A 27,480-nucleotide genomic window follows, 5' to 3' on the forward strand; every position below is an offset into this window, starting at 1 on the left:
GTGCAGGTATGGCTGTGACACAGCCAACAGTGCAAATTGCCAATGGAGAGGGACAGATCAAGCACAAATGAAGCTCAGGGAAAGGGGGCAGCATGGGACACAGTAGTCAAAATGTGCTTCCTGGGGGAGGGGACATTTGATCTAGGCCTTGGAGGGGGCTGGATTAGGACTTTCAGTTCAGGGAGGGCTCTCTGGGTGGAGGGAGATGCTTGAGAAAAGGTGTGGAAGGGAGAAGCAGGAGTGCTTCCATTTGGCCGGAACTAAAGATCTGGGATGGGGAAGGTGGCTAGCCATCTTTCAGGCTTCACGGAAAGGCCGCCTCCTTCCCACTGTTCTCTTCAGAGACGTGAAAAGGTTTGATTGTCTCCAGCTACACACAGGGCCTTCACCTTTCCTCTCAGATGTAAAGAAGTCAGGCCCAGAGTTCCCACTGTGGTTCAGTGGGTTAAGAACCTGACTGCAGCAGCTTGGGTGGCTGCAGTGATGCCAGTTCCATCACCAGCCCAGCACACTGGGTTAAAGGATCTGGCATTGTTAGAGCTGTGGCGTAAGTCACAGCTGCAGGTTGGATTCAATCCCTGGCCCAGGAACTTTATGCCACAGGTGCAACCATAAAAAAGAGAAAAAAGAGGGCAGGCCCCACATGGATGGTGGACAAGGACGCCCAGGCACCAACAGGTGTCAGTCCTTCATTCCTGGTGGCAAATGGTGGGAGAAGAGTTCCCCTGTGGACCATTGCCCTGGGGTGGGGTGGGGGAAGCCTTTCCTCCAGGCAGTACAAGCTCAAGGAACCAGGACTGTCTCTAAGAGCCTTGCTGAGTGGTAGGATTCCCCATCCCCTTCCTGGCCAGCAGGCTGAAGCATGTCCCTCTAACCCACAGAGAGATCCCCTCTCCTTCCCCCAGCCCCTTCCGCACACAGTGAATCTCATCCACCTTGTCAGAAGATGGATAATGCCCTCGAGCCTGGGCTCTGTCCTGAAAGTACCTTCAGCTTTTTCTTCAAACAAGTCAGGTGGAAAATTGGGGGAAGAGGATGTTAGCACTGGAAGCCTTCTGGGTTATGAAGGACGGAAGAATGGCAGTCATGTTTATTGAAGTGGACTCACTGTGTGTCAGAGGCTTTATCACCCCCATTTTACAGAGGAGGAAAATGACAGGTACAGTTGTCACATGAAACGTGGTGCATCATTATCTCTTGTAGCAGGGATGAAGTCTCTTATAGGAGGGATGGAATGATGGGGGAGACTCAACAGGAGAATGTGCCCCCAACCTCCCTCCCCACCTTCCCTCTGCCCTTGCCCACCTAATCCTGTAGCTGTGGCTCAGAAATGCTGACTGTGGCTCCTCTGTCTGCTCTCCAGCCTCTCCCCAGTGTGGATACAGGCCTTTCCCCCCAGCTTGCTTCCTGCCTGAGAGCTAGAGGGGATGTCCGGGGGCAGGGACGGGGGGGCAGGCTTCACAAATGTCATCTAGACAAGACCCAGATGTCCAGCATTCCTTCTGTGACCCCTCTTACCTCTGGGATCCCTGGATTTCTCCCACCCTTCCTAGAGGGATTTCAGCATTTCTGTAGGGGGAGAAGAGGTAGAGAATAAAGGGAAATAGTTTCACTGGGGGAGGGTTCTTCATCCCCAAGGCTCTTACTTCCTAAACTAAGTCAAAGTCCCTTATATTTTTCCTACAAAAGGCTTTTCTATTCATCATCAGATTTTCCCCATAATCCTGAGAGTTAAGGCAGGGAGGATATAATTATCTTTATTTTGTGGGTGGGTTTGTGAAAGCAAGTGACTTCTCCAAGGTCACACAGAAAAAGCAAGTAACTTCTCCAAGGTCACATAGAGAAAGCGAGTGAATTCTCCAGGGTCACACAGCTAATGAGTGGCAGAGCAGCAATGGAAGGTAGAAACCAGTGTCTGGAATCCTTATCTTTCTTCCTGCTGCCCAGTGCTAATGGCTATAAGGACATCCTCTGGGACTTTCTTTTTGGTCCATTCCAGTATGGAGGGGCCATTTCCCCAGTTCAGACTTTCCCAAGCTTTCTAAGGCCTGAAGAATAAAGCTTCATCACCAGTTCTGAATTTGAGCATTCCTCAATCCAGCCCTAGCCTATGGTTCTTGCTGATCTCGCCTGACACAAGAGGTTGGTCTTCTTCTGACGAAGTGGATGAGATTAGCCATTTGTTGGAAAGGATCCCTCTGTGGGATGTTGGAGACATGTGTTTCTGCCTGCTGTCCAGGGAGCATATGGGGAAACTGAGGCCACGGTCAGCACAATCACTGCATTCAGGGCAGCTAGAGAGGCAAGGCTGGGAAAAGGCTGGGGTTTGGGCTGGCCTGATAGGATGGGCCCCTTTCCCAGAAAATCCACAACTTTGTTTCACTAAGTGGAGCACAGTGTCCAGTGAGTGTTTACATTTTGCTCCACTTTTGCCCAGAGAAATTCTTCCTAGGGGCACCCTGGCCTTTCCCAGAAAAGTGGCAAGCTGGGCCAAACCAGAGAGGAGCCCCATGTTCCTAAGGAGCACTGGGGGCTACAGCTGGGCCCTTTTAAGAATAGCTGGGATTCTGAAATTAGATAGTGGTGATGGTTGCACAACTCCGAATGTAGTATTGGCATGGTCTACTTCCAGCCCTCCCTGGATTGGGGGCGGCAAGGAAGCAAAGACACCAAGACTGGTCTCCTGGGCCTTGTGCGGGCCTGTGGCAGCCGTGTTGGTTTCTAGAACTCATTGCTGACTGACCAAGTTAGTTTTCCCGGTTGGCAAGTTGGGAACTAAGACTTGGAAAGTAAGTAATTGGCATCAGTTGCTAGAGACTCAGACACACTTGGATATAGAGTCTTGAGTCTCTCTGCTCTACCATCTACTGTGTAAATTTGAGTAAGATACCTTATTTCTCTCTGCCTCAGTTTTGCCATCTATAAAATGGACACAATAGTAGTTCTTACTTCAGAGGTTATGGAGCTCAACTGAGAGAAGGCAGGCAACAGTTGAAGGCTTAAGAACTGGTTGGTGTCACTGTGTTGTTAGTAGCCATAATGGTGATGATCCTTGAAGTTTAGAGATTGAGATTCTCTGGGGGCCAGTGGGGCTAGTGATGGGAATGCTATTATTATTAATAATCTCTTACATCTCTTTGGCACTTTACAGTTTTCAAAGCATGTTCGTACCCATTTGGCCTTCAGAGCACTTCCTGAAGGGAGGCAGGAAGGCATGGCCATCTCCGTTTTACAGATGTGGTTGTGAGTCTTAGGAGAAGTGAGTTCAGCTCAGGTCTTCATGCTTTGGAAGTTCAACTCCTGGCCAAAGATGCTGCAAGGATTAGCCTCTAGATCTGGCGGCACTGCCAGGGAAGTGGGGGACGACTGTTATTGACCCTGATCTTCACTCTAAGTTTTTGGAGGGTGAGGGAGCAAGTGGCTGAATAAGTGGCTGAGTGTCTGGCTTGGTCTCCTTGCCATGTCTCTCTCTCTCTCACACACACACACACACACACATCCTAAAGTCTGTACCCTCAGGGTGATTGGGGGCAACCTGTCTCACTTTTGGGCCCAGGATTTTGGAAGCTGGGGGCCAACAGTGTCCCTGCTTGTTCTATGCAGCCTGTCTAGATCCTGAGCCTTGTCCATTTCTCTCTTTTGTTTCCAGCTCCCTCACCCCCAACCCCAGGGCTTGGGCCCAGAAGTAGATTCAGCCTGCAGTTGTTCCTCCATTGTGTCGATATAGGCAACCAATTTGCACATGAGGCACTGACCCACATGCCAAGGCACAGAGGTGAACACAACAGGTATACGTGTGATAGGTACTGAACGGCAGAGGTCCATACTGGTCTCTGACAGTTTCCAAGCAGTGGTGAGGAAGGTGTCTCTTGGTTCCTCCATGGGATGTGTGATTTTTTTTTTTTTTTTTTCTTTTTTCTTTTTTGGCCACCTGGTGGCATATGGAGTTCCTGGGCCAGGGATCAAATCTGAGCCAGAGTTGCCACCTACACTGCAGCTGTGGCAATGCTGGATCCTTAATCCACTGTACCAGGCCAGGCATTGAACCTGAGTCCTTGCTGCTGCAGAGACGCCATCAATCCCATTGTGCCACAGCACAAACTGGATGCAGGATTTTGAATTTGGAAAAACGTCTATGCCATGGGAGGTGGCAGACCCTGGAAGCCCTGGGCTAGGGATCAGGCCTGGGTGGTGGTTCCACTTCTGTCATGGCCTTGTTGTGTGACCTTGGGCCAGTCCTTGCTTCTCTCTGGGCCTTCTCCTCCCTGTCTACCAAGGGAGGGGACTGGTTGGGATATGAGAATACTCCCTGACCTTTGTAGGGCACCTGTCTGGCCCACGTGTCCCAGGCTCACAAGAGCCCAGGCTGATGCCAAGGACCCTTCCTGCCTAGCTGTTGGCTTCTGGCTCTTGTCAGCCTTGGGAGTGGTTTCTGAATTGGGTTCTGAGCACTTGGGAAAAGTTGATAGGATCATCAGCACCCTCCCCTCCCCCTAGTCTGGCCTGTGGGCCCCACTTCCCCAGCTGGCACTACTGCTGACAGAACAGGTTATCCCTGACACAGAGGTCAGCTCCATCCAGCGGCAGCCCAGCACACTGGTGGGTATAACCTCTTATACTTTCCTTTGGGCAGGAGGAAGTGAGAGATGGGGTCGGGGCGGGTGGGTGAGAGTAAAACTTCAAGGTTCCCTGAAACTATGGCGTTGACCTGGCCCCGCCATAGGAAGGACGCCGAAACCGAAGACCCAGAGGGCAGGCTTTCCTGCGTCCACACCGAGGGTCACTGAGCCACAGAGCTACCTAGGAGGGCCATCTCCTGGCCTCTCTCCCCACAATCGCATCTTGGGCTCAACTACTTCGTGGGTCTTGGTCACTGAGATGGGGGGAGGGCAAGAGGTAAAGCATGTGTGTCCCCAGCAAGGCAGAGGGTGGCAGGACTTCATCCTTGTGGCTGTGGTTGGGAGGGGAGAAGTGTTTGTCTGTCATTTTTGCCACAATTCCCTGCCTCCTGTAAGTTCCTGTAAGTTCCTGGGTCTCTTGTCCTGGTGGCACTGACAGCTGACATATTGAATGTCCCGTGGAGGAGGGGAAGCAGAGGGCAGGCTCTTGTGCCAGATGGGGACAGGAGGCCTGGGGAGTCCTGGCTGTGCCTGATTCTGGATGACAGAGAAGTTCAGTGCCGAGCGCCCATCCTGGCCCTGGGGCAGTGCCCATGTGGCCTGGCTAGTAGGCCACGGACAAGCCTCTCTGTGACCTCCCTACCCTCCAACTCTTGGTATCTGCTGCTTATCTGTGCCCCTGCAGCTCTGGGCTCTGCCTCCTATACTCCTGTACCTTTGGGCTCTGCCACTTGGCCTGGGCACAGGCACTGGTTTGGCAGGTTTTGCCACACCCAGGAGCAGTGGGAGGGCTGGGAGCTGAAGCAGTGCAGGCCGGGAGAGCTGGCGCTGCCCTGTCCTTGCCTCCCTCCCCACCCCCAAGCCGTCTCACCTCTGCCCCCTTTGCCATCTTTCTTAAGGGAGGCTGCATGGGGAGCTGAAAAGCAGAAGCCACTTGGACTCCTAGTCCTGGTTCCATCACTTACTCAGCATGTGACCTGGGGACCCATCCCCTTCCCTTCTTGGTCCTCAGTGCCTTCATCTGTACAATAGGGTTTTCAGCTCAAGAATCCTCAGCCACCTGCTGTGATTCCAGTTTGAGTTCTGCTGTATTCTCTCTATCCTTAGGCAAGTCATAGCACACCGAATGCTGGCTTCTGAATGGCAGAATGAGGGCCACAACCCTTGCTGCTTCCTGGGGATGGTGATAGGATCAGCTAATAGTCTAGCAAGTCTCCTGCCTCCATCATAAGTGTTTTCTTTTTGTAGTGTGGCCTGCCCTTATCTGGCTCAAACAGAAGAAGAGAGTATTCCTAGAGGAGGGGGGTGAGGGGGTTATCCAGCCCCTCTCCACCCTGAGCCCATAATTGCCTGAGAACCAGGCTTTCTGAGCTTCTTCATGAAGAGGTGGGGAGAGAACCCAGGGAGAAGGCCTTAGCACTTGCTGTCTCCTCTTCCTCTTGACTTTCCCGATCCACCCAGGGTACAGTTTGGGAGAAGGAGAGAGGCAGGAAAGTTCTACCACGGCCACAGCCCTGCTGTGTGGCAGTTGGGTAAATCGCATTCTCTTGCTGTACCACATCTAGCAGTAAAGCTCATGCAGATCATACATCCTCAGCAAATCCAAATTTTGACAATATATAGGTCAGAAGAAGGAATAGGAATTAAAGAGAACATTCTTAGCCTAGGAAGGGGGTAAAGAGGGAAGGAAAAAGGGATTAACATGTCCTGAGCCAGTGCTCTGCCAGTTACTTTGCATACATTATACATTATCTATATCCTCAAGTGTCCTTTCCACGGGGCAGGCAGAATGATCTTTGTGAAACACAAATCAGACCATGTCACCTGGTGTCTTTCCTCTGCTCCTAGAATAAATTCTGAACTCCTTACCAGGTCCTACCAGGCCTTGAATAAGCTGACTCCTGCCTCCCCCTCTTCAGTCATATATCTCTTCATTGGTTGTTTAATTCTTCCTCTCTGTTTATGTAACAAATTCTTTCCCACCTCAGGACCTTTACATGTGCTGGTTCCTTCTGCTTTGAATTCTCTTTTCCTGGCTCTTTGCAGCATGAGATCTTTCTTATCCTTTTTAGTTCAGCTTAATGAGACCCTCCCACCTCCACCACCACTGATCCTGGCCCCACTGCGTTGCTCTCTATCTCCACCTCTTGATTCTTCACACTGCTTGTCATAATTTGTAACCATTTGTCTTATTTTTAATGTTCACTCCTCGTTACATGGCACATAGTATATATTCAGTATTTGTTGGATGCATGAATGAATGAATGAATGAATGAATTGTAGGGAGACGAGATGCTTGACTCAGAGGATGACTCTCAGAAGTTGCTCAGTTAAATGGCAGCTTTTAGTGAGAACCAACATGACAGGGATGGTAAACCCTCATCACGTCGTTGGGGCTAGAGCACACATGCGCAGGGGCAGAGGATACAGTGGGAAATTAAGGTTGAAAAGATGAGCTGGTACCACCTCCTGCCAGGCCCTTGATGCTAGATCAAAGAGTTTAGACTTCCTGAAGGACATTGCTGGGAGTCACTGCTGGGCCATTAATTGTAACTATAGAGAGCTACTTCTGAGGTAGGGGCTCAGACACTTAGTAAACTTGAAGAGGGCTTGCTGTGTAGTTGGGGGAGTGCAGAGTTTGGAGGTGAACTGAGAGAGGAACAGTCTGGGCCCTCTCTGCAGGCACTCTGAGGCAGGCTATTCCCAACGGCCCAGGAAGAAAAGATGCTCTTGGGAATAAGCTGTGTTTTCTGATTCCACGTCGCAATTGCACTGTTCCTGGGGGACAGAGGATTGGAGCCATCTAAGAGTCAGGTGCTTGGATTTCTATTCTGGCTCCTCCCCTTATCAACCATGCGACATCTGCCAGGTCCATTCACATCGCTGATTCTGTTTCTTTATCGAGTAAACAGGCCACATTAAGTGCCTGCATCATAGGGTTCTGGTGAGAATGAATAAAGTAGTGCCTGCCAAGGGCTTAGCAGAGAGCCTAGAACATACTGAGCACTCAGTAAAGGTGAACTGTTATCTTCATCCAACAGTGAAGGGTTCAGAGAGGGCATTCCAGGCAGAGGGAGCCACAAGTACAAAGAAAAAAGTGCAGAGGGAGTTCCCGTCGTGGCGCAGTGGTTAACGAATCCGACTAGGAACCATGAGGTTGCGGGTTCGGTCCCTGCCCTTGTTCAGTGGGCTAACGATCCGGCGTTGCTGTGAGCTGTGGTGTAGGTTGCAGACGCGGCTCAGAGCCCGCGTTGCTGTGGCTCTGGCGTAGGCCGGTGGCTACAGCTCCGATTCAACCCCTAGCCTGGGAACCTCCATATGCTGTGGGAGCGGCCCAAGAAATAGCAACAACAACAACAATAACAACAACAACAAAAGACAAAAAAACAAACAAACAAAAACAAACAAACAACAAAAAAAAAACAAAAAAAAAAGAAAAAAGTGCAGAGGCATGATTCAGGAGGGCGCTTTAGAGTGACAGGAGTTTGCTGTGTGCACTGGGGACGATAGGAAAAGAAAAGTGGACCACAGGCAGGCCCAGATCCTGCAGCACATGTGTGCTGGGCCAGGAGCTGGAACTTGTCTAGAGGGTGATAAGGGCCACTCCAGGGTGTTAGGTTGGGAATGATGTGATCTGATTTCTGGCGGTGGGAAGATGGCCTGGAAGGGCAAGCCTAGAGTTCCTAGAGGCCAGGGGGTAAGCCATGCGGGTGGCCCTGGTGAGAAGTGATGGGCTTAAACTCGGGAACTTGGAAGGAGAAGAGGTGGCCGATAAGAGAGTAGGCGAAGAGGGAGAGTGGGCAGAGCGTGGGTCTTGACGGGTGTGTGCACTGGGTGGGGAAACAGCCTGTCCTCATGGCTGCAGGGTTTCTTGGTAGGTGGCTGAGGGATCATAAGGCTGAAAGCGTGGGGAGTGCATGTGAGCTTGGATGTCAATAGTTCAACTTCTGGGACTTGAGAAGCTTCCTGAAAAACCTCTCTTTTTGTTCTGACTCTTGATGTGGTAAATCTTTCAAAAATCTCTGAATGAGCAGTTCCTGCTGTGGTACAATGGATTGGCAGTACCTCTGCAGCACCAGGAAGCAAGTTTGCTCCCCCAGCTGGTGCAGTGGGTTAAAGGATCCATCGTTGCCACAGCTGTGGTGTAGGTTACTGTGGCTCAGATCTGATCCCTGGCCTGGGAACTCAGTACACCTCAGGGCGGCCAAAAAAAAAAAAAAATCTCTGAATGATTGACTCCACCCTGAGTGACAAGAGAGCCTTCTATGGGGACACTGCACACATCTTGTCCCTGCTGGGCTAGGGACTGGGCGAGGGAGGGGGTGCTGGCTTGACCAAAGAAGGGGGGGTTACTTAGAAGTTGTTTTGCAGAGTCCATCAGTTTTCTTTCTTCTTCTCAAAGTGTGAACAAAGAAGCAAGTCCATTCAGTGGAATGTTTTATGTATTCCAAGGCTATGAACCAAGGATGAGATAATCTTTCAAAAGTGGTGTCAGGTAAGCTCCTGTCTGTGCCTTCTTATAATTTTTTGGTGAGCATGGACTGTGAGCTGTTATTCCAAAGAACTATAGGTCTTAGATTTTAGACTTTACAGATGGCTAAAATGAGGCCCCAAGAGGAAGGGAATGAAACTTGTTCAGGTCCAATTGTGAATTAAAAACAAACAAACAAACAAAACTTAAAAAATGTTTTAAGTCCGTGCTTGCAGCATATGGAAGTTCCCAGGCTAGGGGTTGAATTGGAGCTGCAGCTTCAGGTCTACACCACAACTACAGCAACGTTGGCTCTGAGCCACATCTGTGACTTATGCTGCAGCTTGCAGCAACGCCAGATCCTTAACCCGCTGACTGACGCCAGGGGTCGAACACACATACTCATGGACATTATTTCAGGCTCTCAACCAGCTGAGCCACAATGGGAACTCCCTCCAATTGTGAATTAATGCTGGAGCTGGGCCTGGGCCAGGTGCCTACCCTTAGGTCCAGTCTCTCCTGTGCTTCTGCAGCTGGCACTGTCTCTTAAAGGAGTGTGGGGATGATGAGCTGAGGAACATCCACACAGCCCCTGGCCCAACTCAGAGGCACACCTGGTAAGAGTGGACCCCCGCAGACTGGGCAGGACTCACTAGTGTCCTAAGCCCCCAGCTCAGGGTCCCATCCATACTCCTCCTCTGATCTGAGGTGGGCCCAGAGGCATGGCTGAATGTGGGGGCTAAAACCAGGAGGATTGGGTTGGTTCCCTCCTCATGAAAAAAGGAGCCTGGTCTGAATGGGGTGGAATACAGTCCGCATCCCTACTCCAGCTGATTGCTGGGCTGAGGAGAGGCCTTTGTCTGTGTTGCCAGGGGAACTAAAGTTTCTGCCTCTTTCCAGAGCTGTGATTGGCTCCTGGTGGAACTTGAGCTTCAGTGAATGGAGGGGCCTCCCTCCTGCCTACATCTTCCGTGGCTGTGAGAGACTAGAGCCAGGCTGGGGTCCCCATGGAAGCATCTTGTAGGTTTCTGTGTGCCACCCCTTCACTCTAGAGGTGATGGGTCCCCTTGTTCCTTCACTCATTCATTTATGCCAGGCAGCATCTGTTCTAGACCCTTCATTCTCCCAGGTCAAGGAAAACTAACCTATGGGGCAGAGGATTGGGCACAGCCACAGACTCACTCTTGACCCTGAGCAGGCCCCTTCCCTCCTTGGGCCTCAGTTTTCCTACCTTTAAAGACAAAGATGTTGGGCTAAACTTGCCGGTCCTTCCAGCTTTGACTGCCCTGACCACACAGCCCATATGCTCTCTGTGTTGACCTTCCATCTGGACTCTTCTTGAGCTCTGACCATGCTCTTTTTAATAGGTATCCCTGTAAGATGCAGGGCAGAATAGGGAGTTGCAACCAGCTCTTAGCATTGTTTCATTTTGTTTTCTCTCCCCTAGGAAACCCTCTCTTACAAGCCCTAAATCCGGCAGCCCCTCTTGTCTCATCCTTTCCACTTGGACCCAGGCTCAGAGTAATATGCCAAGAAGTAGCCCATGGCACCCATCTCTGCTCAGGGTGGGGCAGAGTGGGGAAGAGCATGTGGGGCAGGTGAGGGCAGTTGGAAGAGTGCTGGGGCTCAGAAGTCCTGCGTTCTAGGCATAACTCAGCTACCTGCTAGCTAGGTGACCTTGACCAGGCTGCTTAGCTTCAGTTTCTGCATCTATGACACAGGAATAATAATGCCACCCTTGGGGTTGTTGCAAAGATTGAATGAGATGACATGCCTGCCATATTGGAGGCACTGAGTCCGCTTTCCTGGTCTCTTCCCTAAAAAAGACCAGGAGCCGGGGAAGTCCAGATTGAGGAGGGACTGGGGGTGGCGGGGCTTGCTGTGCTACGTGGCAGATTATCTACTGCTCTTTTCTGGCAGTGCCAAAAAACAGGGAGCAAAGCATTGCCTTGGGCGGGTGATGTCTGAGTGGGGGAGGCCGAGTGTCACAGCTAATGTTTGAATAACACTTTTAAGATTCTCCAGGGACCTCAAATGAGGATCTTTCAGATGAGATGCAAATGGAGCAAAGTAATAAGGCTGAGCTCACTGGCAGGAAAGGAGGTGGCCTAATTGGTACTGGCCTGGTCTTGGCTCAGCCACGTTCATTACCACAAGCTGGAGGATGGCGCCTACATCTGGGCTGGGGCTGCAGTAAGGAGTGTCAGTTTTCTCTGAACGAGGGGGTAATGGGGGACATCTGGTAGTGACTCGGCCTGCTTTTTGTTGACTCACTAGATTGAGGGTCAGAGGTGGCTTCTTAGGTCTCTGGCCTTCAGAGCCTGGTTTAGCTTTTATTTTTATTTTTATTTTTATTTTTTTGTCTTTTTGCCATTTCTTGGGCCGCTCCTGTGGCATATGGAGGTTCCCAGGCTAGGGGTCCAATTGGAGCTGTAGCCACTGGCCTACGCCAGAGCCACAGCAACGCGGGATCCGAGCCGCATCTGCAACCTACACCACAGCTCACGGCAACGCTGGATCGTTAACCCACTGAGCAAGGGCAGGGACCGAACCCGCAACCTCATGGTTCCTAGTCGGATTCATTAACCACTGCGCCACAACGGGAACTCCCTGGTTTAGCTTTTAGCTCTGTAACCAGCCTGCATCTACCTCTCCTTAGCTGCTGCCTGCCCTGGGTGTAGCAGGAGTCAGGGATGGGATATGGCGAAGTGGGATGTGACTTACCCGGGGACCTTTCCTCCTTTAAACAGGTTTGCCCAGGGTTGTGATGGAGTGGGTAGATAAAGGGTGCTCAAGAGAAGGCTGGTGGTGTGACTCTGGGCACGCTGTGAGTCTGCCTACACTAAGAAGGCACAACATCTAAGGGACATGTCTCAAAGAGGCTGAGGAAAGGCCCAAGAAGTGAGTTGGGGTGTGTGTGTGTGTGTGTGTGTGTGTGTGTGTGTGTGTGTGTGTGCGCGCGTGCACCTGCATCTGTGTAGAATTCGAACATGGTCCTGTGGAAACAGGTGGCAGAGTTGGTGAGTGGCTATGGACCAGGAGAGCCTTGTCCTGAAGATAACATCCTGACCAGGCTCTTTTACGTGAGGCCTCCTCTACTTTGCTCGGGCCGGGCTGGGCAGGGCTGGGCTGGGCATGGATGGCTGAGGGCGGTGCCTCACTGATTCTCCTGGGTGCCTGATTTGCATTGAAAGCGCTGCTCCTGGTGATACTGGTCACAGTGCAGCCACTCTGAGATTCCTCAGTGGGGAATGTTTGGGGGTTGATGATGATTCTTCTGGGCACCTGGGTTGCCTTGTGAATGCAGTTGGGGACATAGGGACAAGCATCGAGTCGCCAGCACCTTCCAAGCCACACTCACCCTAGGGATCCCCACTTCCTTCTCTTTCCTTGTCTCCATGACCCCATACCCTTCTTTCCAGCTTGCCCACTACCTCTCCAGCTGGCTTGCATCTGCCTCTTCTTCCTCCTCTCTTTGACTGCTCAGTGTGTGGGGTCCTCAGGGCTCCACTGAAGTTGCTATTGCTGTTATTTTTCCTGCCCCGGCCGTCCCACAGCATATGAAGTTCTCGGGCCAGGGATCAGATCCGGGGCATAGTTGCAACTGCAGCAATGCTGGATCCTTAACCCACTGTGCCGGATCAGAGATGGAACCTGCATCCCAGCGCTCACAAGGCACTGCCCATCCTGTTGTGCCACAACGGGAACTCCTGCTGTTTTTAATAATCCTTTTAAATCATTAAAGTAGTAACAGTACAGAGATTCTGGAAAACAGGGAGAGGAAAAAAAAATGACTCCTACTGAGTATTGTTGAGAGTTTGGGGTGTTTCCTTCTAGCTCTTTTCCTTGGCTCTTTTCTTACACAGCTGTCATCCTCTCTAGTACATCTTCAGGGCTGCCCCGCATTGTTTACCTAATAGTGTATGTGAAGCCACCTCCAGTGTCTTTACAGAGGAATCCGTTAAATACGTGATCAGTTTACCCCCTTTTCTGCTGATGGACAGTCAGATTGTTTCCAGTTTTTGCTCCAATAAATAGCATTGCAGTGAATATGCCATAAAGTGTTTTTTTTGCATGTCAGATGAAGCCTCTTAGAGTGGGGTCCTAGAAGGAGAATTCTGGGTCAAAGGCTGTGGATGCCAGGCACTCAGTAAATCTTGCCCAACTTCTGTGCCACTTTAAAGCCCTAAGGTGATGGAGCAGGAACTGCTTTTGATTCCTTTCAGGTCTAAAGAGACTGTTCCTGGTGTCCATCCCCTCATTCACTCTAAGATGGGGGCAGGGTAGGGCTGTGGAGTGAAGCTGTCTAGGTTCAAACCATCTCACCTCTCTATCTGCTTGAGTCCATTTCTTTGGCTCTAAAATGGGCAAGATGGGGGTGACCACCTGACGAGGGGCTTTTTCATCCGTGTAAAGCATGGAGGCACATGGGAGGCACTTGATAGATGCTGACCCATGGTGACAGAGGGTCAGAGAGAGGAAGCTACCTAGTGATTCAGACTGAGCTGAGGCGAGCACCCAGGCTTCTGCCTTCCAGGCAGTCTCTTATACTGAAGCCAGCCTACCCCTGGGGATGGTCAGCTTTTGGGGGGGTCAGTGTCCCTTTGTTGGAGAGTGTGGTCAAGGGCCTGAGTCCCTGGAGTGGAGCTGTAAGGTAGCCTCTCCCTTTCCTCCCAGAACCATCCCTTTTCCTGGGGTGCCGTTTCCCCCAAAGGTGTCTCTCTGGGTTAGTGTTTGGGCTTTCAGTTCGAGGGGTAATTCATGGTAGTTCTGACCCTAAGAATCACCTTGGCTGGCCCTTGAGGAAAGAGTTTCTTTGAGGGCTTCAAACATAGAGGGGAAGTTGGGCTTCAAGGCTATATTAATTTTCTATGGTTGTAACAAATTGCCACATGCTTAGTGACTTAAAACAACCTAAAATTGGAGTTCCCGTTGTGCCTTAGAGGAAACAAATCTGATTAGCATCCATGAGGTTGCAGGTTCCATCCCTGGCCTTGCTCAGTGGGTTAAGGATCCAGCGTGGCTGCGAGGTGTGGTGTAGGTTGCAGAAGTGGCTCAGATCTGACCTTGCTGTGGCTCTGGTGTAGGTCGGCAGCTACAGCTCTGATTTGACCCCTAGCCTGGGAACTGCCATATGTGGCAGATGCGGCCCTAAAAAGACCAAAAAAAAGCAACCTAAATTTATTACCTTATAGTTCTAGAGGTCAGAATTCTGAAAATGGGCCTTATGTGGCAAAAATGACGTTGACAGTTTTGTGTTCCTTCTAGAGGCTCCAGGGGTGAATCCTTTCCTTGCCTTTTGCAGCTTCTAGAGGCCGCCCACATTCCTTGGCTTGTGGCTCCCTTCTAGCATTGGCATCACTCCAACTTCTGCTTTCGTTGTCACATCTCCTTCCCTCACATTCACTCCATTCTTTCCCTCTTTTACTTATAAGGACCCTATGGTTACATTGGACCCACTTGGATAATCCAGGATAATCTACCCATCCCCCATTTTTTTTTTTTTCTCTCTTCTTTTGTGGCCATCCTGCAGCATATGGAGTTTCCAGGCTAGGGATCAGATCCAAGTCGCAGTTGTGAACTATACCTCAGCTGCCACAATGCCATATCCTTAACCCACTCTGCCAGGCCGGGGATCGAACCTGCATCCCAGTGCTCCAGAGATGCTGCCCATCCTGTTGTGCCACAGTGAGAACTCCCATCCCCAAGTTCTTAACCTAATCCCTTGTACAAAGCCCCTTCTGCTATGTGAGGTAATCTATTCACAGACTCCTAGGATTAGGATGTGGTCATCATGGTGGGGGGACATTATTCTTCCTACCACAGTGGCCAATACCAAGGGTCTCTCTGGATTAGTGGACCCCCAGGTATTGCCGGAATTGCACCACCAACCTCCATGCTGGAGGAAGGGCCAGGGGAACCCAGATCTGACTCCTGTGGTTAGGGAGGGTCATAAGAGACTGTAGCACCAGGTTCTCTGTGGTGGAGGGCCCCAAGGGGAGGCAGTATATCCTGTGACAGTGTGACAAAGGTGCTCCACAAGGCAAGCATCAGAAAACGTGGTCCATGGTCCCCCACTGATAGGTGTGGGCCCTCTGTGAGGCATTGCCACAGGAAGCCAAGCAGCCCTGTCCATCCACTGCCATCATTGCCGTGTGTATATGTGTTTGTGTGTGTGTTCACTCATCTGGGTTTCTGAAGCAATACTCTTGGGAGGAGCCAAGGAATGACTCTTTAAAAAGGCCCTTTCTGTTCTTGTTCTAAGCAAAATAATTACACAAGTGACTAATTTTATCCCTAATCCCATAATTACTTTATTATGGAGCCAGTGAGAGGGCTCTGAGCTGTGCCTATAGTGCCACTTTGGCTGCTGGCCCAGCTGGCCTGGTCTGCCAGCACAGAGTCCCACCCTGCTTCTGCCCTGGGCCTGCCATCATGGCAGGGTTACTGCTCCAGTTCCATTCTGGCTGAAGCCAGCTACACTTTGGTATTTGGGGTCTGAAAGACCATCCCCCATCCTCCAAATCCATGCACAAACACAGCTGCCTGGAGAGTAAGAGCTCATGTTTATGGAATTAAGTCCAAAGGAGTCAGGAAATCTGGGTTCTAGTTCAACTCTCTCATGAACTTGCTCCATGACCTTGAGCAAGTCATTTCCATATGGGTCTCCAATTGTCTGTAAAATGCGGCCCTTGCCAGTTTTAACATTCTGTGATTCTGTCAGGGAGCTGAGTGAGGAAGAGCTTTGAGACTGAGGTATCTTCTTGCTACCTGCCGGCAACATGCTCTAGTCATAGAATTAAGGATAATAGTACTGTTAAGTAGACATCATTTACTGAGCAAGCATTGTACCAGGTCCTTTCTTAATATTTTTTTTCATTTTATACTCAAATGACTATGCGAGGCAGGCTTTACAGATGAGGAAACTGAAACAATGATTGCTAAAGTAACTTGCCCACCAGGAAGTGGCAGGGCTAGGACTATAAGCTATGCAAATGAATGAAGGGCCATTCAGCTAGGAAGTGATGGAGCTGGGGTTTGAACCCAGATCTGTCTGTCCCCAAAAGTTCTTGTCTTCTAATATGCAAATGAATGAAGGGCCATTCAGCTAGGAAGTGATGGAGTTGGGGTTTGAACCCAGGTCTATCTGTCCCCAAAGTTCTTGCCTTTCTCATAAGGCCAACATCCCAGAGTTAGGTCTATAGGGGTGACTAAACCTCTTGAAAAAAAAAATTAGGAGGGGGGTGCCACACCTGTGGCACTTGGAGATTCCCAGGCTAGAGGTCAAATTGGAGCTGCAGCTGCTGGCCTATGCCACAGCCATAGCAATGCAGGATTCGAGGCACATCTGCTACCTATGCTACAGATGTGACAAAGCTGGATCTTCACCCACTGATTGAGGCCAGGGATCAAACCCACATCCTTATGAATACTAGTCAGATTCTTAACCCTCTGAGTCACAACAGGAACTCCTAAACCTCTTGAAATTTGAATATGTAAACTTGAAGTTGACAGAACAATAAAATAGGGAAGGCAAAATGGGAAACTCCAGTAGTCCAGGGAGATGGGTGGCTCAGGGTTGTGTTCCAGCTTTGCCACTGGCTCACGTTGTGACCTTAAGCAGATCCCCGCTTATCTCCAGGTTCCCATCCTCAGTGTTGCCATCTGTACGATGAGGGATGGCATTAGATGGTCTCCAAGGTCTTCCTGGTGTCAAGGCTTTGCGATTGTAGGTCACCTGGTCCTAGAAGGTGCTATGGAGTGGGGGTCCTCCCGTGGTGGAGGTCAGTGAGTAGGCAGGTTGGTGGCCCTGGTTATTTATGTCCAGCCCTATTAGAACAGAGGCTGCTCATATTACATCCCACTGAGTGTCTGCAGAACCACTTATGCAAGCCCTAGGGTCAAGAACAGAGAGTGGAGTAGGCCATTTCCAGGATGTTCTTGCAGCTCTTGCAAGGTTCCTGCCCAGCCTGGGCTCTAAGCTCTCTCTGGCACCTGGATCTGGCCTCTGCCTTGCTCCAAAGATTGCACTAGACCCAGCCAGGGACAAGCAATGGCTGCAAGTTTGTCTGTGGTGTCTGTAGCCTAGAGGCCTAAGCATAATGAATAAGAAAAGCTACTTTGTGTTTCCTAACACGACTTTGTGCAATGCACTTTTCTTTCAGTATTATATTTATTTATTTATTTTTATTTTATTTTATTTTATTTTATTTTATTTTATTTTATTTTATTTTATTTTGTCTTTTTGCTTTTCCTAGGGCCACTCCCATGGCATGTGGAGGTTCCCCGGCTAGGGGTCAACTTGGACCTGTAGCCGCCAGCCTACGCCATAGCCACAGCAATGCAGGATCTGAGCCGTGTCTGCGACCTACACCACACCTCACAGCAGCACCAGATCCTTAACCCATGGAACTAGGCCAGGGATCGAACCTGCAACCTCATGATTCCTAGTCGGATTTGTTAACCACTGAGCCACAACGGGAACTCCTCAGTATTATATTTAATCTTTTTTTTTCTCTCTCTCTCCCTTTTTAAAAAACGCATATATACATTCTTTTTTACATTCTTCTCCCTTATGGTTTATCCCAGGATGTTGAATATAGTTCCCTGTGCTATATGGTAGGACTTTGTAGTTTACCCATTCTGAATGTAATAGTTTGCATCTACTAACCCCAACTCCCAGTCCTTCCCTTCCCCACCTCCCACTACTTTTTGGCAACCACAAGTCTGATCTCTGTGTCTGTGAGTCAGTTTCATAGATAGGTTAGTTTGTGCCATATTTTAGATTCTACGCATAAGTGATATCATACGGTATTTGTCTTTTTCTTTCTGACTTAGTATGATACTTTCTAGTTGCATACATGTTACACATTTAACTCTTTTTTTCAGTGTTTTTAGGGTAGCACCCACAGTGTATGCAGGTTCCCAGGCTAGCATATGGATTGAATTGGAGCTGTAGCCACTGGCCTACACCACAGCCACGGCAACACAGGATCCGAGCTGCGTCTGCGACCTACACGACAGTTCACAGCAATGCCGGATCCTTAACCCACTGAGTGAGGCCAGGGATCAAACCCGCATCCTCATGGATACTAGTCAGATTTGTTTCCGCTGAACCACGATGGAAACTCCCACATTTAATTCTCTTAAAACCATATGATGGGTGTTCCTGTCATGGCACATCAGAAACAAATTCGACTAGGAACCATGAGGTTTCGGGTTCAATCCCTGGCCTACGCTCAGTGGGTTAAGGATCCAGCATTGCTGTGAGCTGTGGTGTAGGCCAGCAGCTGTAGCTCCGATTGGACCCCTAGCCTGGGAACCTCATATGTTGCTGGTGCGGCCCTAAAAAGCAAAACAAAAACAAAAACCCATGTGATGCAGGTGCTATGGTTATCCCCACTTAACAGTTGAGGAAACGGACACTTAGATGGTTAAATAATTTTCTCCACATCACACAGCTAGTGAGAGATAGTGTGGGATTTGGGATTCTGACTCCAGAGCCCATGATCTTGGGCTTACATGCTGGTATCCTGTGGGCTAAAGGAATAAGCATGAGGTTGGGAGTCAGCTGGTTTTTAAATCCCTACTCTCTGTTTACCATTTATATTTCCTCGGGGTGAGTTACTTTATCTGAATTTTTATTTCTTTCTCTATAAAATGGGTACATTAATACCTCCCTGTTAAGATTACTTTAAAGGTGAAGTTCTCTTGCGGAGCATCAGGTTAAGGAGCCAGCATTGTCACTGCAGCATCGCTGCTGTGGCATGGGTTCTATCCTGGCCTAGGAACTTCCACTGAGATGATGATATAGGGCCATGTCCAGCGTGTGGTAGGTGATCATAAAGGTGTTTTTCTATTTGCCCTCCCCTTCTCACTTCCCTCTATATACCAGAGGCTCCTGCCACCCTGGAGTGCTCCCCACACATAGCTCATAGCTCAGAACCTTTGCACATGCTGCCCTGCCACCTGGAAGCTGCCATCTCTACCTGTTATTCCTTCCTTCACTTCCTCTAGGCTTTGATCCCTTCCTGTTTCCCTGAGGATTCCAGGAAGTGGTAGAGATTGAGGTCAGATTCTCCCACAGGTTTGTGCTTCAGTGATTATCAGAACAGGCCATGGTGGGGACAGAATTGAGGGTAGAGAGCAGGCCCTAAGCATCCTAGAAATAAAAATCCCCTCTGAAAATCCCTCCCTTTATGCTCGATGGCTTTAAAAGGGTGTGTATACTGTGGGTATCTCCTCTGTATATCACCCCATTCAGTATTATGATGCTCTCCTTTTTTTAGTTCTTTCTCTTTCTCTAGCTTTGTCTCTTAGTCTTTTACTCTCTTTCTTGGTTTTCTCTCTAGCACCTTTTGTTTTAATTAAATACCTTAAAAATTGTGGTAAAATACTCATAAATTTACCATCTTAGCCTTTTTTTTTTTTTTTTTTTTGCTTTTTAGAGCCATACCCGTGGCATATGGAGGTTCCCAGGCTAGGGGTCTAAACAGAGCTATAGCTGCCAGCCTACGCCAGAGCCAGAGCAATACCAGATCTGAGCCGCATTTGTGACCTACTCCACAGCTCATGGCAACACCGGATCCTTAACCCACTGAGCAAGGCCAGAGATTGAACCTGCAACCTCATGGTTCCTAGTCGGATTCGTTTCCACTGCGCCATGACGAGAGTGAAGCTGTATAACCTTACTGCATCTGTCTCCAAAACTTTTTTGTCTTGCAAAACTGAAAATCTATACCCATTAAACAATGACTCTCTATTCCTCTCTCTTCCCAGCTCCTGGTGACCATCATTCTACTTTCATCCTGTATGATTGTGGCTACTCTAGATACCTTATATAAGCAGAATCACACAGTATTTGTCCTCTGTAATTGGCTTATTTCTCTTAGCATAATGGCCTCAAGATTTTTCCATGTAGTAGCATATGTTAGAATTTCCTTCTTTTTTAAGGTCAAATATTCTCTTGTATGTGTGGGTCACATTTTGTTTAGCTATTCATCTGTCGTGGATGCTTGTGTTGCTTCCACTTCTTGGTTATTGTGAATAATAAATACTATTTATTACATGGATGTATAAATATCTCTCCAAGACCCTGCTCTCAATTCTTTTGGGGATGCACCCAGAAATGGAATTACTAGATCATACGGTTAGCACTTTTTTTTTAAGGACTGCACCATGGCATATGGAGGTTCCCAGGCTAGGGATGGAATCAGAGCTGTAGCTGCTGGCCTATGCCACAGCCACAGCAACATGGGATCTGAGCCACATCGGCGACCTACACCACAGCTCATGGCAATACCGGATCTTTAACCCACTGAGTGAGGCCAGGAATTGAACCCACGTCCTCCTAAAAAAATGGTTGGGTTTGTTAACCACTGAGCCAAGATGGGAGCTCCTGGTTAGCACTTTTTTAAAAGCCACTGTTTGTTGTGTGATTACTATGTGCCATTGGGTTAAGTGCTTGACCTATCTGGCTTTATTTAGTCCCTACATTCACTCTGTATTATAGGTAGAATTATCCCCAATTGGCGGCTGAGAAAATAAGGGCTCAGAGAGTTGAAGTCACTTGCTCTAAGTCTCCCAGCTAGGAAGCCCAAGGGGATTGGAGCTCTGACACGCTGCCAGTCCTTGCCCATCGTGCTGTACTGCCTCCCAGTGGCCTCTCGTTCTTCACCCATCTATCACTTTCTGCCTCTACTGTGTACTTTCTCTCTCATTCGTGCTCACGTTGTCATTCTCCTGCTTTGTGTTTGTTCACTCTCTGGAGACTGTGTGTGCCCTCTCTGGAAATTTTGAGGAGCTTGAATAAAGGCCCTCTGATTGCTAGAAGGTTCTGTGACTTGGAAACCTACAGAGAGAGGCCTGTAATTTGCTTTCTAATCATAGTTCTCTGGATTTATAGCTGTCTCTCTCCCAGTGGCTGACAGGATCTTCTTCTGTGACATGTGGCTTGTGGATCCACAGAAAGCCTGCCTAGTAGGGTCAGCTCCTGGGGGATAAGGGCACTATATCCCCCAAAGGGGCTATGTGGGAAGGAAAGGTCAGCCAGTCAGACTGGGATTCTCCTGGCTCACCGGTTTCCTAGCAACAACATAGAGGCAGAAAATTTCATAGAAGGATGGAAAAAAAGAGGCTACTAAGTGGGCTCCAGTAAGTTGCCTTTTCCTGAACTTCAGAACAGTCAGAGGTCGGAGTTCTCTTGTGGCTTAGCCAATTAAGGATTCAGCATTGTCACTGCAGCAGCTCAGGTCGCTACTGTGGCACGGGTTCGATCCCTGGCCTAGGGAACTTCTACATGCCGAGCTGTGGCCAAAAAGGGGGAAAAAAAAAGTAGAAACTATCCCCAAGTTTGGGTGATTTTATTTATTTCCTAGTCAAGCCAGGCTTAAAATTTACATACTCATCAGCCTTTTTTCTTTAACTTTTTTTATTATGGAAAATTTTAAACTTGCAGAAAACTACCAGAGAGGACAGTATAATGAACTTCCACTAACCCATTGCTCAATTTGACTATTTTCTTTTTCTTTTTTTTGGCTATACCTGCAGAATGCAGAAATTCCTGGGCCAGGGATTGAGCCCACACCATAGCAGTGACCTGAGCCATAGCAATAACAATGCCAGATCCTTAACCCACTAGGCCACCAGGGAACTCCTTTTTGGGGACAATTTTCAATAGTCACAGTCCATCTATCCAACAATGTGGAACCCAAACAGATTATCATTCACAGCAGTAGCTCAGTGCATCACATATAGTAGTTGCTCAGTAAATAAATAAATGCTGGCTGATTACAGATACTTTCCCTGCTCTGGGTCTCAGATTCCCTGTCTGTGTGGTAAGAGGGTGGGATTTCTAAGAGATGCAGTGTGGTGCAGTGGTCAGCGCATACCCTTTGGTGTCAGACACACTTGTTCAAGTCCTCGTGCTGCTATTCATTATCTGAGTGTCTTTAGACAAGTTACATTTCAGTTTCCCCACCTGTAAAATAGGGAAACTAGCTTCTGCCTCTCCCGCGTGGTTTTAAGCACTGAATAAAAATCAAGTAGCTGGAGTTCCCGTGGTGGTGCCGTGGTAATGAACCTAACTAGTATCCTCGAGGTTGCAAGTTCGATCCCTAGTCTTGCTCAGTGGGCTAAGGATCTGGTATTGTCTTGAGCTGTGGTGTAGGTCGCAGACTCAGCTTGGATCTGGCGTTGCTATAGCTGTGGCGCTAGGCTGGCAACTATAGCTCCGATTTGACCCCTAGCCTAGGAAATTCCATATGCCCCAAAAAGACCTCCCCGCCAAAGTAGCTGTTTTGTTACTAGTACCTTTACTACTGCTATTTTTAATATTAATATTCCGATGGGAAGATTCCATGTATTTCAAAATGCAGAGGTAAATTGCAGTTGACCAGAATTCAAACCCTGTGATTCAGCTTCTTTTTTTTTGTTCCAGTCAGCAGATAGAAGCTCAAGAAAAGGACAGTGCAATAAAGCCAATGCCCCAAATGTGAAGCTGGGAGCAGGCCCAAAAGGGTGTCGTGCAGGCTGATTCCATCTCCTTCCTTCTCTCCCTCTACCACACATGGGTACCACAACCCCTGTGAGAGGAGCCTGCTGGCTGCCCCTGCCTTGGTGAGACAGGCCTAAGCTGGAGAGCCCAGAGGTGGAGAGGTGCCACAGGATGTCTCGTTGCTAGGAGACCCAAGGAGGCAGCAAGGACCCGTTGCCAAAGCTGGGAGGGAATGATGGGCTCTTGTGGAGTTGCAGGGCACTTGGCCCCAGATGGGCTTTTGTGGGGTTCTGGGTGGGGGGTAGCAACTCTGAAATTTTCTGGGAGGAGGGCTGCTGTAGAATAAGACTCCTTAGAATGTGGGCCCAAGGTAACCTGTTCAGCTCTTCCATTTATGGAACTCCATATATGTTGAACTCAGACCTGCATTTGAATCTTGACTCACTCTGTGACCTTTGCAAATGTTGTGCTACTCTGCTTCCTGGGCCTAAATTTCCTCATCTGGGCAGTGGGTATAATAATGCCTGCTTACAAACCACTGGGAGGGTTAAGAGAAGTGTGTATAATAAAGTGTTCTATAAAAAAGAAGACAATGTATAAATGTGAAGGTTCAATACCACTCTTATCTTTATTATAATAATAATAATTTTTCTTACTGTAAAATGAGACACACTCTCTCCAGGACTGGACTCTTTCTGTCCGGATGAGATTCATGAATGGGGGGGCCCTGGAGGAGGGGCTTCGACCTGGGAGGCCTTTGTCAGTGGACTCTGAGGAATGGCCGAATGGGGCTCCCAATTAGTGAAACCCCAGGGGGCAACTGAGGAAGGCAACAAAGTTCAAAGCCTGTGGTGGAGGTGGGGGCTGGGGGGGTTGGGGGGGGGAGACTTGATCAGAGTGGTGACTGAAGGAGTTGGGGCTCTGAAAAGATTTCAGCAAGGGCTTTGATGGTTCGGGCCAGAGGCTATGAGTGAGGTGAGGATAGCAGGACTTTCTTGCTGTTTCTCTTATATAAATGATTTATGTTCACACACATACATACAGTAGAAAATAAGCAACAAAACAAAACAAAACCCAGGCACAAAAGGAATTCCACTGTCATGAAACAATCTCTGGAAACATTATTTTTTGTATATTTTTTTCCGCTTTTCTTATCCTTATGTATGCACACACATGTTTTATAGAAATTGGCTCCTATGTTACATATGCTTTTTAAAATTCTATATTATGTTGTGGACATTATTACATAGAATCCTTGACATTGTATTTGAACAGCTGCATCATGTTTCAGGTTACATATAAAGTACCTACTCTTTTTGGATGTTTGTATTAATTTCATTTTTTCATTTCACCCTGGTATACAAGACAAGACTCTTGTATACAGCAGACAGATGTTCTTTTTATTTTTATTTTTATTTACTTTTTCTTTGCTGCACCTGTAGCATGTGGAAGTTCCTAGGCCAGGGAACCAACACATGCCAGAGCAGTGACCCAGGGCACAACAATGACAACACCAAATCTATAACCTACTGGGCCACCAGGGAACTCCCCAGACGATGTTCTTATAGCTACATCTTTGTGTATATCTATTGGTCCCATAGGTTAAATTTATAGAAGAGGAACTTCTGGGTTAAAAGATGTATACAATTTTAAGGCTTATCATGTGCTTTTCCAAAGTGACCTCCAGAAAGATGAAACCAGTTGATGGCTGCTTTGACACTCACCAAGTCTGTGTGATTAACTGGATGCTCATTACTTTAGTAACCAGATTGCAGTGGTGTGGGGGTGAGTGGCTTACTCAGATAGACTGAGGAGGGCAAGAGGCATCGATAGCTACTCTGAAGGGACTTTTGCAGAGAGAGGCCCCTGATGGTTCAGTGGTGCAGGCTGAGCCTGTCTGGTCTGTGTTGCTCGGGGGAGACTGTGCTGGGCTGGGTGAGGCTATTGGTCTGGGTCAGCTGCACTGGCTCAGTCTGAGCAGTCTTGGCCCTCGTGTGATCCTGGGCTCATGCTGGTGTGATCAGCATGATCACCAATCCAAGACATTCATTCCAGAAGCCAGTGCAGCCTCTCTGGCCACGCTGACAGACGTGGACATTCACGCAGTGGGTAGTGATTCATCGGGGCTGGTGGCGGCAGCAGTTGCTCTGAGTGGAACTGCTCTCACCCGTCCTGTCACTTGGTCTCTAAAAATAACTTGCCTGTTCCAAGTGACCGCACCACCAAGTGTCTGAAGGTGCGGTCCCTTGGCTCTGGCTGTTCGCATGGCTCTGTGTGTGTGTGTGTGTGTGTGTGTGTGTGTGTGTGTGTGTTGGGGGTTGAGTGTGACACCTGGGAGGCTCTTTAGTGGTTGGCATCTGAGCCAGGCATTTGGGATGGGGGAATAAGAGGCAGGCCAGTCTCCTCCTCTTTTACCTCCTCATGGCCGGGGACAATCTGCCTACTCTTTTGGAAGAGCCAGAGACAGCTGGTGGGGGCAGGGGTGTCTTTCAGGACTATGTGATCATTTTGGGCTGAGTTGGGGGCTGGTGGGGAGCAGGAAGAGGAGGGAGAGTGCTGAGAGGCAGTATGAAAAGGGTGGGGGGCAGGCTCTGGGAGCGATGCTTACCATTTAGCCTATCAACAGTTGAATCTTATGAAAGCCCATTTCAAATCTCATCTTTTGGGTGAAATTTTTAACATAGAGTTCCTTTAAATTAGATACAGATACAGTTGTCTTTTTATCTGGATGACTAGAGACCATCTAGCCAAGGTTTCTTATCCAAGTGTCCATAGAGGTCTTGAGGTCTCTTGATACCTGCAATTATAATAAGACTGTGTGTGTGTCTGGGTGTGTGCCATTTTCTGGGAGAAGCTTTTGCAGTTCCTATCGCATTTTCAAAGGAAGCCATGACCCATAAAAAGTTGAGAACTACGCTTGTCCAGGCCCCTTGTGTTATAGGTGAGGAAATTGAATCCAAAGAGGAAAATGACTGCCCAAGATCTCACAGCCAAGATTAGAATCCAGGTTTCATGGGGGAGTGGGCCTAGGAATACCATCACATGATGGACATGCAGGAGCCCATCACTACTGGTAAGAGACAAATGCTGGCCCATTGTCTGTGGGAGGATTTCAACTTTGTATCAAAAAGGAGTTTAGATGAAGTGGCACATGAGCATTAAAAATGGTAATTCATGTTCATTGAGCACTTAGTGTATGCCAGGCATTCTTCTAAGAAAAATATATCAATAAATCCCTTTAATCCTTATACAACTGAGGCAGAAAGGGATTAAGCACAGCTAGTGAACAGCTGAGCCAGGATATGGAGCCAGGTCTTCTAGACTCCAGAAGGTAGAGGTATAGAGAGAGCCTAGAACCCCAGTGGGCTCCTAGCCTCTATGCTTGCGGGTCTCACACATGAGCATGCATCAGAACCAGGAGAGGGCTGATAGAAGCACAGGTTGCTGCTCTGAACCTGGTAGATCTGGGGTGGGGCCTGAGGATCTGCACACTGGGAAGTTCCCTGAGTAATGCTGCTGGTCCAGGGACCACACTTTGAGAACCATGGTGCTCTGCTATCCTGCGTACTGATAGGAAGCGATGAACATGGGGAAGAGATGTGGTTATTGATCTCACTGGGATTATTGCAATGCCTACTTTACTTCCAGTTGCCTACCCCCTTTTTTTTTTTTTTGGCTTTTTATTATGTATGTATGTATGTATGTATGTATTTACTTACTTTTGCTTTTTAGGGCCGCACCTGTGGCATATGGAGGTTCCCAGGCTAGGGGTCAAATTGGAGCTACAGCTGCCAGCCTATGCCACAGCCATAGCAACGCAGGATCCGAGCTGTGTCTGCAGTCTACACCGCAGCTCACAGCAATGCTGGATCCTTAATCCACTGAGTGAGGCCAGGGATCGAACCTGCAACCTCATGGTTCCTAGTCAGATTCGTTTCTGCTGTGCCATGACAGGAACTCCCCAGTCACTTACTCTTTACTAGGAAAAAAGTAACCTGTCTAAAGCCCAGCTCTGATCATATCACAGCTCTGCTCAGTCTTCTGGATTTTCTGCTGTATGTACCAGTGCCATTCAGCAGAACTGTCTTCCGTGATGGAGATGCTCTGCATCTGCACTATCCAACATGGTGACCACTAACCATATGTGGCCATGAATTCACATTTTTTCCCATTGTAATTAATTTAAATAGTCACATGTGGCTAGCTGTTCAACAGTGCAGGAAACCCCTTGGTAGGCCATTTGAGGCTCCCTTGGGCACCATACGCCTTTCCAGCCCCAGCCTCAACCCTCAGCATCCTTGACTCCAGGCCATTCAAGGCCCGTCACCTGGGTCTACCATGAACATCCTAACCCTGTGCCTTGTTTTCTGCTATATTCTCCATCTTGATGGTTCTTCTGCCCAGGCTTTAATGCTCAACCTGAATACTACCTCTGCCTTGAAACTTTCTTTGACACCTGCTCCTCTCTCATCTCTTTTTCCTCTGAACTCCCCAAAACACTTTTTCCCTTTCCTACAACCTTTAGTATTTTAGCCTTCTATAGCAGTTGGCTGATACTAGCGTTTTCTCTCTTTTCCCTTTTATTTTATTTTTTTACCTTTTCTGCCACACTTATTGCACCTACACCACAACTGCGGCACCATGCTGGGGATCAAACTGGCAATGCCACAGAGACAAGCTGGATCATTAATCCACTGTGCCACAGCAGGAACTCTCTCTTTTCCTAAACTTTGAGCTTCCTAAGTGCGTGACTGTGTTTTCTAGTGAGTTCTGGGCCCCAACACCAGTCCCTCTAGGCACACAGAGGCGCTCAATAAATCCCACAAATCTTTGCCCTGATGCACTGGGGAAACAAAGATGGATAATGTGCCCTTCCTGTCTTCAAGCTGCCACAG

At 48.6% G+C, this 27,480-nt stretch overlaps 1 protein-coding gene across 33 annotated transcripts in view; it reads left to right on the forward strand.

Annotated features, from left to right (window-relative positions):
* The window catches only part of EPB41L1 (erythrocyte membrane protein band 4.1 like 1), a 134,675-nt gene that overhangs the window by 21,406 nt on the left and 85,789 nt on the right, over positions 1 to 27,480 (forward strand). For 2 of the 33 annotated variants that reach the window (XM_085003756.1, XM_085003753.1), the window contains one exon: positions 3,650 to 3,788. The exons of the other annotated variants lie outside the window; for them this stretch is intronic. The gene's annotated coding sequence lies outside the window, so the exon portion shown is untranslated. The remainder of the gene's footprint in view (positions 1 to 3,649; positions 3,789 to 27,480) is intronic. 33 annotated transcript variants of the gene reach the window in all.

Source organism: Sus scrofa, chromosome 17 (genome assembly GCF_054392235.1).
Source record: "Sus scrofa isolate SSC_HxYL_T2T_F1_AM1 chromosome 17, Sscrofa_HxYL_maternal_Yorkshire_Landrace_v2.0, whole genome shotgun sequence".
Lineage (NCBI taxonomy): Eukaryota > Metazoa > Chordata > Mammalia > Artiodactyla > Suidae > Sus > Sus scrofa.